Here is a 5,636-nt window from a genome sequence, read left to right on the forward strand (position 1 = left end):
AGACCGACACTTAAGAGACGCCAAATGCAGATCGACATCGAGAGAGAGGCCCTGTCATATGGCACTCGCGGTGTATACGCTGAAATGAAATGTAAATAATACATCTTTTGTAGTGGTCGTCGCTCTACTGCAGTGTCACACATGCCGAATGAATAGGAAAACAGTAGAACGTCCGCATAGGGCCATGTTTTTACCTCCACTGTCACGTGGCTGAATGTGTATAAGGCTGTGTGGCATCATTCAGACACAGCCAAATTGTCACGCTAGCTGTGTATCTCTATCAAAGTGGACATATGTCCTCACCTCGGTGGCGATTAAAACGATTTCGCCCCCGGGTGGGCCCTAACCACCAACCTTTCGGTTAACAGCCGAACGCGCTAGCCGATTGCGCCACGGAGGCCTTGACTTTAGGTCACTTCTGCTCTCTTTATCAATGCAACTCGTATACTTTCTGCAGGCACCTCGCAGAATGCCTGCTTACGCCTCTTCACATGGATAACGTGCATGCACACTGTAGCGGGGCTCATAAACGAATGACATCGCCAAGCATGACATTATACTACAAAAGGCATACAAAACAGTGTTCCGACTACACATTCAGTAAACCTCTGACGCAAGTAGGGCGCTCTTTATCAGGGAGATTCTAGCTGACATGGAGACCTACCAAGTATTTTTCTTCCAGCACACCATCCGCTTCTAGGAAGCCAGCAGAAAGAGTAGCAAGTAACAGTAATATACTGTGAGCTGACAAAAGTCATGGCATACTTCCTAATGTCGTATCGAACCTCTTTTCACCCGACGTAGTGCAGCATCTCAACGATGCATAGACTCAACAAGTCGCTGGAAATCCCCTGAAGAAATATTGAACCACGCTGCTTCTATAGCCGTCCAAGCCGAAACTGTTGCATGTGTAGGGTTTTGTGGACGAACTGACCTCTCGATTATGTCCCATAAATGTTCGTTGGGACTCATGTCGGGTGATCTGGGTGGGCAAATCATTCGCTCAACCTGTCCAGAATGTTCCTCAAACCATAGCGAATAATTGTGGCAGGGTGATACGGCGCACTGTGATCCATAAAAATTCCGTCGTTGTTTGGGAACGTGAGATCCATGAATGGCTGTAAATGGTGTGCAAGTAGCCGAAGATAACCATTTACAGTCAATGATCGTTTCCTTTGGACCACAGGACCATGTAAACACAGCCCACACATTATGAAGCCACCACTAGCTTGCACAGTGACAGATTGGGTCCATGACATCAACATCTACATCTACATCAACATCTACACCGACACTCCGCAATCCACCTTATGCGCGTGGTGGAGGGTCCCCCGTACCACTACTAGTATTTACTTTCCTACAAAATTGTTAAGGCTTTCGTGGCCACTTGTTGACAAACTGCCTATTGGCTTCTGTCTCGGGTTCTTCGGCCGACGTTCATCTAATGATTTTTCTGACGTTTCGCCAGCACGAGTGGCTGGCATTGCCGGTGGTGAACTGGAGGCGACGCTCTGGAGCACATCGGTTCCATGTTCCCGCAAGACATCAAAAAGCTCTTCCATGCATGTCTCACCACGAGCTATTTCACGTGGAACGGCGATTTCTACGAACAGCTGGAAGGCGTCGCCATGTGTAGTCCTCTCAGTCCAGTGGTGGCCAACTTCTTCATGGAACAATTCGAAGCACAGGCACTGGACTCGGCGACTTGCAAACCTAAGGTGTGGTACAGGTACGTCGATGATACTTTCGTGGTGTGGAGCCATGGTGAAGAACAACTCGGTGAATTCCTGAGACACTTGAACAGCCTCCATGCCAACATAACATTTACCATGGAAGTAGAAAAGGACAAGAAACTGCCATTTCTAGATGTGCTGGTCACAAGGGACGGCGAAAACCTGGGACACAGCGTGTATCGAAAACCGACACACACAGACCGATACCTGCACAAACTGTCAAACCACCACCCGAGCCAGAAAAGAGGCATGATTGGGACGCTCGTAACGAGAGCAGGACGAATATGTGAGCCTCAACACCTCAAACGAGAAATGCAACACCTGGAATCTGTTCTGAGGAGCAATGGGTACTCCACAAATTACATTAGAAGTGTAACAGAGCCAAACACTCGGCGAAGTAAGGAACCAGAAAAAGAAATGTCGGGTACGGCCTTTCTGCCATACATTCCCAGAGTGACGGACAGAATCGGCCGTACATTGCGCAAACACGGCGTAAAGACGATTTTCAAACCGACAAGGAAGATCAAAGAGTGTCTTAGATCGGCGAAGGAGAAAAGAGACCCACTTGCAATGTCGGGAATATACCGTATACCTTGCACATGCGGAAAAGTTTATGTCGGAATGACTGGACGATCCATTAACACCAGGATCAAAGAGCATAAGCGACATTGCAGGTTGGGGCAGGTGGAGAAATCGGCCGTGGCAGAGCACGCACTGAATGAGACCGACCACGAAATAAAATTCGCCGACACGGAAGTTCTGTCTGTAGAGAAGCACTATCACACGCGCTTGTTCAGAGAAGCTGTAGAAATCCAAAAACACGCGAACAGTTTGAACAAGAAAGAGGAAAGCCTTAAGGTAAACGGATCCTGGCTTCCCGTACTGCAGCGAACGACCGTCGGAGGTAGCAAGAGGAGAAACGCACCGGAAATGACCGCGGAGAAGCCCTCGGACGTTGGCGCGCCAGGTACATATAGCCTGCGGCCGCGAGCTCGCCTCCAGTTCACCACCGGCAATGGAGGGTGAAGCTTCGACAATGCCAGCCACTCGTGCTGGCGAAACGTCAGAAAAATCATTAGATGAACGTCGGCCGAAGAACCCGAGACAGAAGCCAATAGGCAGTTTATTTACTTTCCTGTTCCACTTGCAAATGGAACGAGGGAAAAATGACTCTCTATATGCCTACGTATGAGCCTTAACTTCTCGTATCTTATCTTCGTTGTCCTTACGCGCAATGTAGGTTGGAGGCAACATAGCCGGAATACAGTCAGCCAGTTCTCTAAAGTTTCTCAGTAGTGTTCCTTGAAAACAACGTAGGCTTCCCTCCACGGATTTCGATTTAAGTATCCAAAGCATCTCTGTAATACTTGCATGTTGTTCGAACCTACCGGTAACAAATCTAGCAGCCCGCCTCTGAATTTCTTCCATGTCTTCCTTTAACCCGACCTGGAACGGACGAAGAATAGGTCTCACTAGCGTTCTATTTGCGGTCTCCTTTACGGATGAATCACACTTTCCTACAATTCTCCCAATAATCCGAAGTCGACCATTGGCCTTTCCTACCACAGTCCTCATACGCTCGTTCCATTTCATATCGCTTTCCAATCTTATATACCGACGTATTTAAACGACGTAGCTGTGTCAAGCAGGACACTACTAATCATGTATCCGAAAATAACCGTTTTTTCACTAATTATCAGCATTAACTTGAATTTTTCTACATTTAGAGCTAGCTGCCATTCCTCACACCAACTAGAAATTTTGTCTGTGTCATCTTGTATCCTCCTACAGTCACTCAACTTTCACATCTTACCGTACAAGACAGCATCATCAGCAAGCAATCTCAAATTATTGCCTACCCTGTCCGCCAAATCATTTATGTACAGGGTGATTCAAAAAGAATGCCACAACTTTATAAATGTGTATTTAATGAAAGAAACATAATATAACCCTCTGTTATACGTCATTACAAAGAGTATTTAAAAAGGTTTTTTTTCACTCAAAAACAAGTTCAGAGATGTTCAATATGGCCCCCTCCAGACACTCGAGCAATATCAACCCGATACTCCAACTCGTTCCACACTCTCTGTAGCATATCAGGCGTAACAGTTTGGATAGCTGCTGTTATTTCCCGTTTCAAATCATCAATGGTGGCTGGGAGAGGTGGCCGAAACACCATATCCTTAACATACCCCCATAAGAAAAAATCGCAGGGGGTAAGATCAGGGCTTCTTGGAGGCCAATGATGAAGTGCTCTGTCACTCGTTCTCGGCCGTCCAGAACTTTTCCCTTTGCACAAACACCCATTCTCTGTAAACTGTTTATACCAACGTTTAATACACCACCTATCAGGAGGTTTAACACCATACTTCGTTCGAAATGCACGCTGAACAACTGTCGTCGATTCACTTCTGCCGTACTCAATAACACAAAAAGCTTTCTGTTGAGCGGTCGCCATCTTAGCATCAACTGACGCTGACGCCTAGTCAACAGCGCCTCAAGCGAACAAATGTACAACTAAATGAAACTTTATAGCTCCCTTAATTCGCCGACAGATAGTGCTTAGCTCTGCCTTTTGTCGTTGCAGGGTTTTAAATTCCTAAAGTTGTGGTATTCTTTTTGAATCACCCTGTATATTGAGAATGATAGGGGTCATAGTAGTCTTCCAGTCACTCACGTATCTGTGGAACTATTCCTTATGCTCGTATCGGCCTTAACAGCCTCGCTGGTGCACCGTATAAACTCTTTCCGGAAATCTAGATATATGGAACCTACCTATTGCTTTTCATCCATAGTTCGCAGTACGTCATGTCACAAAAGGGCAAGCTGAGTTTCGCACGAGCGATGCTTTCTAAAGCCGTGTTGATTCGTGGACATAAGTTTCTTGGTCGAGTCTGCGCTTCGGTCGAACTCTATCGTCAGCTCTTACCGACTGAAATCGGGCCTCATTCCATTAGGCCACGTTTTTTCAGTAAAAAAAAATGGTTCAAATGGCTCTGAGCACTATGGGACCCAACTGCTGTGGTCATCAGTCCCCTAGAACTTAGAACTACTTAAACCTAACTAACCTAAGGATATCACACACACCCGTGCCCGAGGCAGGACTCGAACCTGCGACCGTAGCAGCAGCGCGGCTCCGGACTGGAGCGCCTAGGACCGCACGACCACCGCGGCCGGCTTTTTCAGTCATCTGGGGTCCGACCGCTATAGTCACGAGCCGAAGAGAACCGCTGCAGTTGATGCCGTGCTGTTATCTGAGCCTCTCGCGTCGGTCGTCTGCTACGTACCATAGCCCGTTAATGCCAAAGTTCGCCGCACTGACCTAACGGTTACGTTCACCGTACGTCTCACATTAATTTCTTTGGTTATATCACTGGAAACTCTACGCAAACGCCGCTGCATTGTCCGTGGTCAGAGGTAATGCCTGAAATTTTGTATTCGCGACACACTCTTGACACTGTGGAGACGACGGTTCAATCCCGCGTCCGGCCATCCCGATTTAGGTTTTCCGTGATTTCCCTAAATCGCTCCAGGCAAATGCCGGGATGGTTCCTTTGAAAGGGCACGGCCGACTTCTTTCCTCGTCCTTCCCCAATCCGATGAGACCGATGAGCTCGCAGTTTGGTCTCTTCCCCCAAACAACCCAACCCCAACCCTTCACACTGTGGATCTCGCAATATTGAATTCCCTAATTTCCGAAACGTAATTTCCCATGAGCCTATCTCCAACTACTATTCCGTGTTCAGAGTCTGTTAATTCCAGGCGTGCGGTCATAATCACGTCGGACACCTTTCAACCTAAATCAACTTAGTACAAATGACAACTCCGCCAAAGCACTGCCCCACTGTACCCTGCGTACGCTAGGTGCGTATGGCTGTCCCATGACTTTTGTCACCTTATTTT

General features: G+C 47.4%; 1 non-coding gene across 1 annotated transcript; it reads right to left on the bottom strand.

Moving 5' to 3' along the window:
- Window positions 1–326: 326 nt before the first annotated feature.
- On the bottom strand, window positions 327–400 carry Trnan-guu (transfer RNA asparagine (anticodon GUU)). The gene has a single exon. It is a non-coding gene; the product is annotated as a tRNA-Asn (tRNA).
- Between the last annotated feature and the right edge of the window lie 5,236 nt (window positions 401–5,636).

This window comes from Schistocerca cancellata, chromosome 5 (assembly GCF_023864275.1).
Source record: "Schistocerca cancellata isolate TAMUIC-IGC-003103 chromosome 5, iqSchCanc2.1, whole genome shotgun sequence".
Taxonomy (NCBI): domain Eukaryota; kingdom Metazoa; phylum Arthropoda; class Insecta; order Orthoptera; family Acrididae; genus Schistocerca; species Schistocerca cancellata.